This window comes from Nerophis lumbriciformis, linkage group LG08 (assembly GCF_033978685.3).
Source record: "Nerophis lumbriciformis linkage group LG08, RoL_Nlum_v2.1, whole genome shotgun sequence".
In the NCBI taxonomy this organism is placed as follows: domain Eukaryota; kingdom Metazoa; phylum Chordata; class Actinopteri; order Syngnathiformes; family Syngnathidae; genus Nerophis; species Nerophis lumbriciformis.
In genome coordinates, this window is record NC_084555.2 from 18,693,225 (window position 1) to 18,704,235 (window position 11,011).

Below are 11,011 nucleotides of genomic sequence, written 5' to 3' on the forward strand. Positions count from 1 at the left end.
TGGGTATTGTGGCCAAACAGCTCAGTTTTTGTTTCATCTGACCACAGAACTTTCCTCCAGAAGGTCTTATCTTTATCCATGTGATGTCAGATGAAACAAAAATTGAGCTGTTTGACCACAATACCCAGGAATATGTTTGGAGGAGAAAAGGTGAGGCCTTTAATCCCAGGAACACCATGTCTACCGTCAAGCATGGTGGTGGTAGTATTATGTTCTGGGCCTGTTTTGCTGCCAATGGAACTGGTGCGATACAGAGAGTAACTGGGACAATGAAAAAGGAGGATTACCTCCAAATTCTTCAGGACAACCTAAAATCATCAACCCGGCCGGGTCTTGGGCGCAGTTGGGTGTTCCAACAGGACAATGACCCCAAACACACGTCAAAAGTGGTAAAGGAATGGTTAAATCAGGCTAATATTAAGGTTTTAGAATGGCCTTCCCAAAGTCCTGACTTAAACCTGTGGACAATGCTGAAGAAACAAGTCCATGTCAGAAAACCAACAAATTTAGCTAAACTGCACCAATTTTGTCAAGAGGAGTGGTCAAAAATTAAACCAGAAGCTTTCCAGAAGCTTGTGGATAGCTACCAAAAGCGCCTTATTGCAGTGAAACTTGCCAAGGGACATCTAACCAAATATAAACATTGCTGTATGTATACTTTTGACCCAGCAGATTTGGTCACATTTTCAGTAGACCCATAATAAATTCATAAAAGAACCAAACTTCATGAATATTTTTTGTGACCAACAAGTATGTGCTCCAATCACTCTATCACAAAAAAATAACAGTTGTAGAAATTATTGCAAACTCAAGACAGCCATGACATTATGTTCTTTACAAGTATATGTAAACTTTTCACCACGACTGTATATTCTTTTGGGGTAAATTATTATTTTTGTTAAATCTGTCCTCAGATGAATGCGCAACTCTTCATCAACCTGGTTCATATGGCACATGTCTGTGTCTGTTGGTCAGCATGTCGCCAATATACTGTAATGTTTGCAGAAACATTTATGATATAAAATTACTTTCTACAGCCCGTGTAATGTATTTATTGGGAGTGTGACATCATTTTACTGAATTTGATTAATAAACTCTCGCTCACCAGCAGCTCATGTATGCCCAATACATGGCAGGGGCTTGTTGCTGCCATCATTCTACAGAGAAGAACATTTCAATTTCCACAACGTTTTAGATTGGGCAGCACGGTGGAACAGGGCTTAGTGCATGTGCCTCACAATACGAAGGTCCTGAGTAGTCCTAAATTCAATCCCGGGCTCGGGATCGTTCTGTGTTGAGTTTGCATGTCTATTCGGGCTCCAGTACTATGGAATGCCCTCCCGGTAACAGTTAGAGATGCTACCTCAGTAGAAGCATTTAAGTCCCATCTTAAAACTCATTTGTATACTCTAGCCCAGGGGTCCCCAAACTACGGCCCGCAGGCCGCATACGCCCCCCCCCCAGCGTCCAAAATCCGGCACGCGGGAAGTCCCAAGTTCAAAAAAAGAAAAAAAATGTTTTTAATTAATTAATTTATTTATTTATTTTTATTTTTTTTATTTGTCCTTACTAGTCCATTTTCTACCGTCTCCTAGCCACTCAGGCAAATCATATGGTTTAAAAATGCATTTTACTATCGCTAACGTGACATGCAGCAAGTGACCTCTTTAAGTCAATTAGTGCGCGAGGAATATATATGTATGAATACAGAATACATACGTATATATATATATATATATATATATATATATATATATATATATATATATATATATATATATATATATATATATATATATATATATATATATACATATAGACACATATACATATATACACATATGTGTATATATGTATATATTTATGTATATGTCATATACATAAATATATACATATATACACATATATACACATATACATACATATACTATATATATACATGGACATATACATATACATAGACATAGACATATATACACACCAGTGACGTGCGGTGAAGTTTATGGCTGGTGAGGCACTGACTTCATCACAGTCAGATTTACAAACATATGAACCCTAAAGAGTATCTTATTCACCATTTGATTGGCAGCAGTTAACGGGTTATGTTTAAAAGCTCATACCAGCATTCTTCCCTGCTTGGCACTCAGCATCAAGGGTTGGAATTGGGGGTTAAATCACCAAAAATTATTCCAGGGCGCGGCGCCGCTGCTGCCCACTGCTCCCCTCACCTCCCAGGGGGTGAACAAGGGGATGGGTCAAATGCAGAGGACAAATTTCACCACACCTAGTGTGTGTGTGACAATCATTGGTCCTTTAACTTAACTTTACACATACAAACTGTAGCACACAAAAAAGCACATTTAATAAAAAAACGTTATTATGGTCTTACCTTTACTTATAAATGCGCCGCTGTTGTGCTGATTAATGAACCCCCTGATGGGAGTGTTATATCAACTAAAGCCCTCACTTCAACTTTCCACGTGCAAGATTGAATCTATTTAAAAAAGTGTAACCGAGGGTTTATAAATGTCGCCTATACTGTATGAAACTACAAAATAACAAACACGGAGGCTCCAGTTTACACGAGGACCACTTTATTTACCTTCTTTCAAAAACTTCCGCTCCACTCCAACGTGTCAAAATTCTGCTCTTAGCGCCTTCAAAATAAGAGCTCAAGGCATATACTGTATAACAGCGCATGACAGGAACTTAACATCACAAAGAGGAAAGCCCATAAAAATAGGTTACAAAAGTTATTTAATAAGAAGCCAAAAAGTGCAAAAACAATAATGTTCGTGTTGGAGGAGTTGTGAATTAGATACACCTGCAGTCTGCAGGTGTACCTAATGTTGTGGCCCAGCAGTCATTCACAACTCCTCCAACACCAACATTATTGTTTTTGCACTTTTTGGCTTCTTATGAAATAACTTTTTTAAATAGATTAAATCTTGCACGTGGAAGGTTTAAGTGTGGGCTTTAGTTGATATAACACTCCCATCAGGGGTTGCCGTGCATTCTACGGCGGGAGTGCAGGAGGCGGGGCTACTGGAGCCTCAGCCAGTGCGTCTTTTGCAGCCGTTTTATGATCGCTCAGCACAAGAAATACTTTACACACATACAGTTGTTGACAAAATACACTGTACATTATATACCTCAGCTAACTAAACTATGGAAATGTATAATATAGTTCATATAGCAATACGGTCTCACTGCACAGCAGGCCAGCAGTTAGCCGAGTCATCGCGCAATCCATGTTGAGGCACTGAGTGACGTGCCTCGACTGGCTGCTGTACACCGCACCGTCTCTTCTCAGTATTTGAACGGCAAATGTGAAAATTCAGCGATTTTGAATAAAAATAATCTAAAACTGGTGAAGTTAAATGGAAAATAACTTTATAGTATAATCACTGGATACATTTAACAATTTAATATATATATTTTTATTTTTTTATTTTTTTTCTTTCCATGATGGCAGGTGAGGCGGGGCCTCACCTGCCTCTAGTGACTGCACGTCACTGATACACACACATATATACACATTTACATATACATATATACACACACACACACACACACACACACACACATTTAAATATAATATATATATATATATATATATATATATATATCACCCACATCTGCGGTCCTCTCCAAGGTTTCTCATTGTCATCCCACTGGGTTGAGTTTTTCCTTGCCCTGATGTGGGATCTGAACCGAGGATGTCGTTGTGGCTTGTGCAGCCCTTTGAGACACTTGTGATTTAGGGCTATATAAATAAACATTCTGTTGGAATAATTGTTTGTAAGTTATCACAAAAGAAATGTTGTATTATGAATGCTGTATTTCAAATGTTGTATTATGAATGCTGTATTTCGAGGCCTAACAAAAGGATGAAGTCTCGGGAAACGCCACTGTGAGTTCAGCACGGACAGATGGCAGGATGTGCTCAACTCCTGGGGGAACTCTCTTTGAAGTGTTAAACGAACTCTCTTTGAAGTAATTCACAAACTCTCTTCCAACTATTTGGTCAACGCTATTTACGAGACGCTGCCCTCTTGAAGTCACTGTGGACAGGAGACGGGAGGGGTTGTCCATTGTCCTCCAACACCTGCCCCAGCTGGATCCAGGAAGAGCCAAGCCCGAGAAGTCCTCTTCTTGGACTTCAAAGCGACCAAAAACAATGACTGTTTTACATACCTCCCCATTCCTATTGTGACATATGTTGGTGCGTGAACATGGAAGATCTGAATTAAAAGAGGAGACGAGAACCTTCTTGGTCAGAGCGTGGTGCAGGACTGTGCAGAGAGTACAGTGACCATGTCTTTCCTCAATTGAGTCCAAATTGAATTCTGTCTCTGTTTGATTCCTTGCCTTTTGTCTTGTGTAACAGATGTCCTGTATTTGAACCTGACATCTAATTGGTCCTTCGAGCCGGATTCCAACACGTCTGACGATTCCAGCATGAGTGAGTGAAACCAGAGGACCATGGCAACCAAATCCTGATTGAGGAACTGCTTTTTCTTCATTTCGGGCTGGAATTGAAAGATTGACGGAAAATCCGAGGACAACAGGAAGGAAGGCAGAGAGCAGTGAGTACGTTTTAAATTGACGAAGAAAGAAACGACTGAGAGAAAGTGTGTGACTGAGGGTTACGACGCATAGACAAACCCTGTAAATTCTAGGCTCTAACAGGTAAAACAAACCCTGTAAATCCTAGGTTCTAACAGGTAAAAAGGCCAAATTAGAGGGACGTCGGAGTCCAACGTCCGTGAGTATTAAAATTTTAAATAAAAACTGAATTAAGATAAAAACTGAAGAGGCAAAAAGACTGCAGGTTAACGGAACCGCGAAAACTGGAATCCGTAATATCCATAAACAAACATACTAGGGGGTGTCGGAGCCCACAATAATTTGAAATATCCGTGAACCATTATCCTGGGGACGTCGGAGTCCAACAGACCTAAAATGGTCTATTCAGAATAAAAAACTGAATTTTGTCCGTGAAAAAACAATAACCTGGAGGGCGACGGAGTCCGCATGTAATATACATTGAAATTTCCGTAGATCAATATATTGAAAGGTGTGAATGTGAGAGTGTGTGGGAGTAATCGCCATTAGGCTATCACTCCATATGAAAGTTGTGAGAAGTAAATAGTGGGTTATTGTGGATGCTCTAGGCAAGACACCTCCACTGGGGAACCATCTCCAGTAGAAGCGACGTGTACCACAATAATAAATTAAACCACTATCTTACAACAAAGACAAAAGTAATCCTTATAAGTTTCGGCTCTGGGGCGACGGATTACTCCAAATTCTCAAAATGGAAAGAGGGACACAAAGAAACGCAGATCTAATATGGTCTATTACAATCTATTTAAACCAAAATAGAAGACAACAACCACAACGTCAGCGGTTAGACCCTACTGCATGTTGGCGTTGAAGCAGAGAAGGGCATTTTGCAAGAAACTGTCCTGAGAGAAAAAAAAAAAGAAAAAAATATTAACAATCAAAGTAACTCAGCATGACTGTTAAAAGACAACACCAATTAGTCATGTTGTCAGCGTATGCCATTGGTGGTAAGATCGCTGCAAATGTGTTTGTTTGTTTGTTTGTTTGTTTGTGTGTGTTTAAGTGTGTATCTTTCAAGGTACAAATTGTGTAAAAACCCCGGAGGTTCAAATAAAAATAAAAATAGGTTAAAAGAAAAAGCAAATAGGAGAAAAATCTCAAAGTGCTAACGTGAGAGAAAAGTAAAAATAAATGAAGAAATGGGGAAAAATCAATAAGAATTAATGCAAAATGAAATAAACTAATGCGAGAGAGAGAGATAATGGGGGTATTGAAATAAGAGATGAAGAAAAGGTAGACTGAAGATATACATGTATGTTTGGATATATAAAGAGCGCTTTTATATATACAAATATATATATGTATAATTAAATAATGGAACAAATAAAAAACCTAGATTAATAACTATAATAAGAGTTGAGAGGTATAGTATGATAAAATGATAAAGTGGGTTACATGTTTATTAGCTGAGGGAAGAAAAAAAAAAAAAAAAAAGGAGAGAAGCTCAAGTGTTGCTGACCTTTGCCCTAAGAAATGCACTCACGCCCTCACACACCACCTTGTGTGTGTGTGTGTGTGTGTGTGTGTGTGTGTGTGTGTGCGTGGCGCAGTGGGGGAGGTGTGGAAGTGAATTTATTACATGTAAATTTAAAGTAGGTTTAACTTTGAAGTGTAGTATAACATTCTTAAGTTAGATTATGTTTTAGACATTTGCAACACCATACATCTGAGTGTTGAGCTAAGATAAGATAAGGACATAAAAATGGACGCACTATTGTGGAAAATAGAAAAACTAAGTACGACAAGTAGAAAAACCACAAATAAAGAAGCAAATGATATAATTTCTAGGATTAACGAATTATTGTAGAAGTTGAATACCAAATTATGCTGAAATAGTAGCTCCTTTAAGTAAATTAATGAAAAAATTAAATCATCTGTAGAGTGGAATTCAGAAGCTAAAGCAGCATTCTGTGAAATAAAAATAGAACAGAATGTGCGATTGTTACAGTAACGAACATTTTGAAAGCTATCAAATGACCATCAAATTGCTCAATGCAAGCGGCAGAACTAGAAGCACTAATAGAAGCATGTAAAGTAATGAAATATCAAAAGGTCACAATATATATAAAGATAGCCAAAATATCGGAATGATAAAGTCAACAGGAAAATCTGTAACACATTGGAGAACTGATAAAAAAAAAATTAAAAAAAGAGAGAGAAGAAAGAATTAATAGAAGCAGTACAGCTACCAGCTAAAATAGCAATATGCAAATGTGTGACACACACCAAAGGAACAGACACAGTATCAATAGGAAATGTGTTTGCTGACAAAACAGCAAAACAAGCAACAGAAAAGGAAATACATATTTCAAACTACAAACTAGCGCATGATATACTAAAAGATATGCAACAACAAAGTACTCCAAAAGAGAAAGATAAATGGATACACATTTGATTTTGATAATGAAGTGCATCCAAAGACTCATACATTTAAGCATATCAAGGATTCTTCCAATATTATACTGAGGAACAACTTGATGACGTAGGCATAGAAAATACATTTTCTTTGATTCATTTTAATTGTAGAAGTCTAACAAAACACTTTTCTAAAATCAAAAATGTTTTGGAGTCGCTTAAAGGTAGATTTAAGGTAATTGCTTTATCTGAAACATGGATAAAGAAAGGCAAGGAGGTTGATCTGAAATTAAAGGACTATGATCTGTATGTCACTAGCAGAGACAATAGGACTGGAGGAGGGGTGGCCCTCTATGTATATAAGTGAACTAAATGCAGACCAGTTAAATGTATGATAATGGCCATACATGTGTTAATCGGGGTGTAGCTGTTGAGATAGAATTAGAACAAAACAGAAACATTGTTGTTACATGTGTATATAGAAAACCAGGATCAAAAGTGGAAATCTTTATGGATAAATTAGAGGAAATGATTAATGGTCTAAATAAAAATAGGACTATCGTAATTTGTGGAGATTATAATATTGATCTTCTAAAGGTAGATTCACATAAACAAACATCAGATTTTGTAGAGATATTATATGAAAAAGGGCTGTACCCATTAATTACAAAGCCTAGTAGAATAACCACAACTAGTGCAACCTTAATAGACAAAATCTTTACAAATGTTTTAGGGATTCACATCACTACTGGGTTAGTGATAAATGACATAAGTGATCATCTGCCTATATTTGCAATATTTGACTATCAATTCCCTAAAAGAGCATATCATCAAATACTTAAGAGGAAAAGAAGTGTCAATCATATTAACAACTTCAGGTATGACCTATTAAAACAAGAGTGGGAAGAGGTGTATACAGACGATATAAACACGGTCTATGATTCTTTTCGTAAACATTATATTACTCTGTATAACAAGCATTGTCCTGAGGTTCCATGCAGATCTAAACAAAGGCAAAATAATGCACTTTGGATGATAAACAGTTTGAAAAATGCATGTAAAAAGAAAAATAGACTTTGTAAGGCGTTTATCAAATCAAGAACAGAGAATGCTGAAAAACGCTGTAAGAACTACAAAAACAAGTTGACCAATATATTGAGACAAGCAATGAAAGGAATACAAAGAAATTATGAGGATAATGTTGAACAAAAAAGACATCTATGTATGTCCAGACAATAAACCAATCTTACAAAGAAAAATCGGTATAAGTGAGCAGCAATATTGAGCCAAGGTTGAACTCATGGCTCAACAGGAGGGATATGAATGCCCTTATACAGAAGTACTATACTTCCTATAGTTTAATTCTTATAAAAAAAATTGTATAAAACATCTATGCAATTAACTAAATAAGAGTGAAGGAAAACATTATTGTCTGGTCATAGTAGATGCATTTTCAAAGTAGTTAGAAATATTTCCTAAAGGAAAAGCAGATGTGCTGACAGTAGCAAAAGCATTATGCAAATATTTAGTAAAAATGTACATTAACATTACAAGTACAACAGGACTAACACCATTTGAAAGATAGTGGAAAGACCAACCTGGGTACACTTAGTACATAGTAAAAAGGTCATTTCTGTTGAATCATCCAATAAGGAAAGGGAAGCAAGGTCTGGTAATAGTGTGGACGCACACGATGACTAGAGTTGAGCCAAACCACTGACCTTGGTAGAGGAGTGAATCAGCAGAAATGACACCCCAATGGCTCAGACGGTCCATAAACATATGGGTTAACGATATTGGTACTGGTCGGCCCTGCCCCCCTAATATGGTTCACTTGGGAATCTGAGGAAAATGTAGAACTCAGGAAACAAAATGATACTGCACCAATAGTAAACCCAAACCACTGGCAGAATCAAGAAGTAAAATACACTCACAGGGGAGGTCGTATTAGAAGACGGGCAATGGGAGGATTCGGAGTAACCCCATTAGTGAAAAAAATGCCAGAAAACCCATGCCAGAAAAACAGTAATGGGGAAAAGTATTTGGGATTGTATTTAAAAAGGTCATATAATGAAAAAAAAACAAGTATTTGGAATTGTATTTGTGTTATCAAAGGGACATGTTAACTAGCACACTACAAATTCCACTGTGACAAAGTTGTAAGCATACCATTTGATGGTGTGTCAAAGTTTGTTAATAATTGGTTCCTGTTTTGGTAATTAATTTGTTCCTTATGGCGGAGCAAGTGGGAAAGGCTACAAAAACTGATTGTGTTGTATGTATAAGCCCAGACAATTACTCAAGATGAGTCAAAAAAAAGTTGAATTGAAGTAATGAGCAAAACAAAATTGACCCTGTAGCTAAAGAGACAAAACAGAAACCAATATTTGATAAATATGTGAAAAAAGCTAATTATACCTGCATTAACATGCAAGGCTCTGTACAACAGTTAGGAAATGTATCATCAGATAACTGCATACACATAGTAAAAGTATCAATATTTGTACAAGAATTGTTAACACGCCTGAACAGTTTGATATCTGAACATTGGAAAATAATTAGACATGATGTAAACTGGCAAAGTGTTGTAGATCCAACTTATATTGATGGGTGTCCAAGAGGTGTATCTGACGACTATAAATTGGTAAATCAAGTTGCAGCTGAATTTGAATCATCCGTCTACTGGTGGTGTACGATTAACAAGAATGTTGACAGAATAAACTATGTCCACTACAACGTACATAGATTGGGAAATTGGACACAGGCCGGACTTGAAGCAGTCGCTGATCAACGCCGCCACCTTCCTTATGGCCTTTCAAAACCGTATGGCGCTGGACATGTTGTTAGCGGAAAGAGGGGGTGTGTGCGCAATATTTGGTGAACAGTGTTGCACGTTCATACCAAACAACACCGACGCAGAAGGTAGCCTGACCAAAGCACTGGAAGGCCTTCGCACCCTCAACGGTAAAATGAAAGAGCACTCAGGCATAGATACATCTATGTGGGATGGGTGGATGGACGGTTTCGGCAAATACAAGTCTTTGGTATCATCAATTCTAGTATCTATGGCCGTGTTTGTAGCAATACTGACGTTGTGTGGATGTTGTTGTATTCCCTGTCTGCGTTCTCTGCTTAACCGTCTGATTACCACAGCGATTAGCCCAGCAGATGATAAAGCTGTTCAGATGCACTTCCTGGCGGACGATAAGGAAGATGAATTTGATGATGGGGATACCTACCTGGATGGTGTTCCTGATCTGTTTCCAGACCCAGTAACGATGAGAAAAATTGATGTTGAACTCTGAGTGTAAACATAACTTGGCCCTAGGAAAATGAACCGTTAACTGAAAATCGCAAGAAGAAGTTATTGGGGATGAAGAGAATCTGGGGAGGTTTTTGTGATAAACAGGGGGGAAATGTTGGAATAATTGTTTGTAAGTTATCACAAAAGAAATGTTGTATTATGAATGCTGTATTTCAAATGTTGTATTATGAATGCTGTATTTCGAGGCCTAACAAAAGGATGAAGTCTCGGGAAACGCCACTGTGAGTTCAGCACGGACAGATGGCAGGATGTGCTCAACTCCTGGGGGAACTCTCTTTGAAGTGTTAAACGAACTCTCTTTGAAGTAATTCACAAACTCTCTTCCAACTATTTGGTCAACGCTATTTACGAGACGCTGCCCTCTTGAAGTCACTGTGGACAGGAGACGGGAGGGGTTGTCCATTGTCCTCCAACACCTGCCCCAGCTGGATCCAGGAAGAGCCAAGCCCGAGAAGTCCTCTTCTTGGACTTCAAAGCGACCAAAAACAATGACTGTTTTACATACCTCCCCATTCCTATTGTGACATATGTTGGTGCGTGAACATGGAAGATCTGAATTAAAAGAGGAGACGAGAACCTTCTTGGTCAGAGCGTGGTGCAGGACTGTGCAGAGAGTACAGTGACCATGTCTTTCCTCAATTGAGTCCAAATTGAATTCTGTCTCTGTTTGATTCCTTGCCTTTTGTCTTGTGTAACAGATGT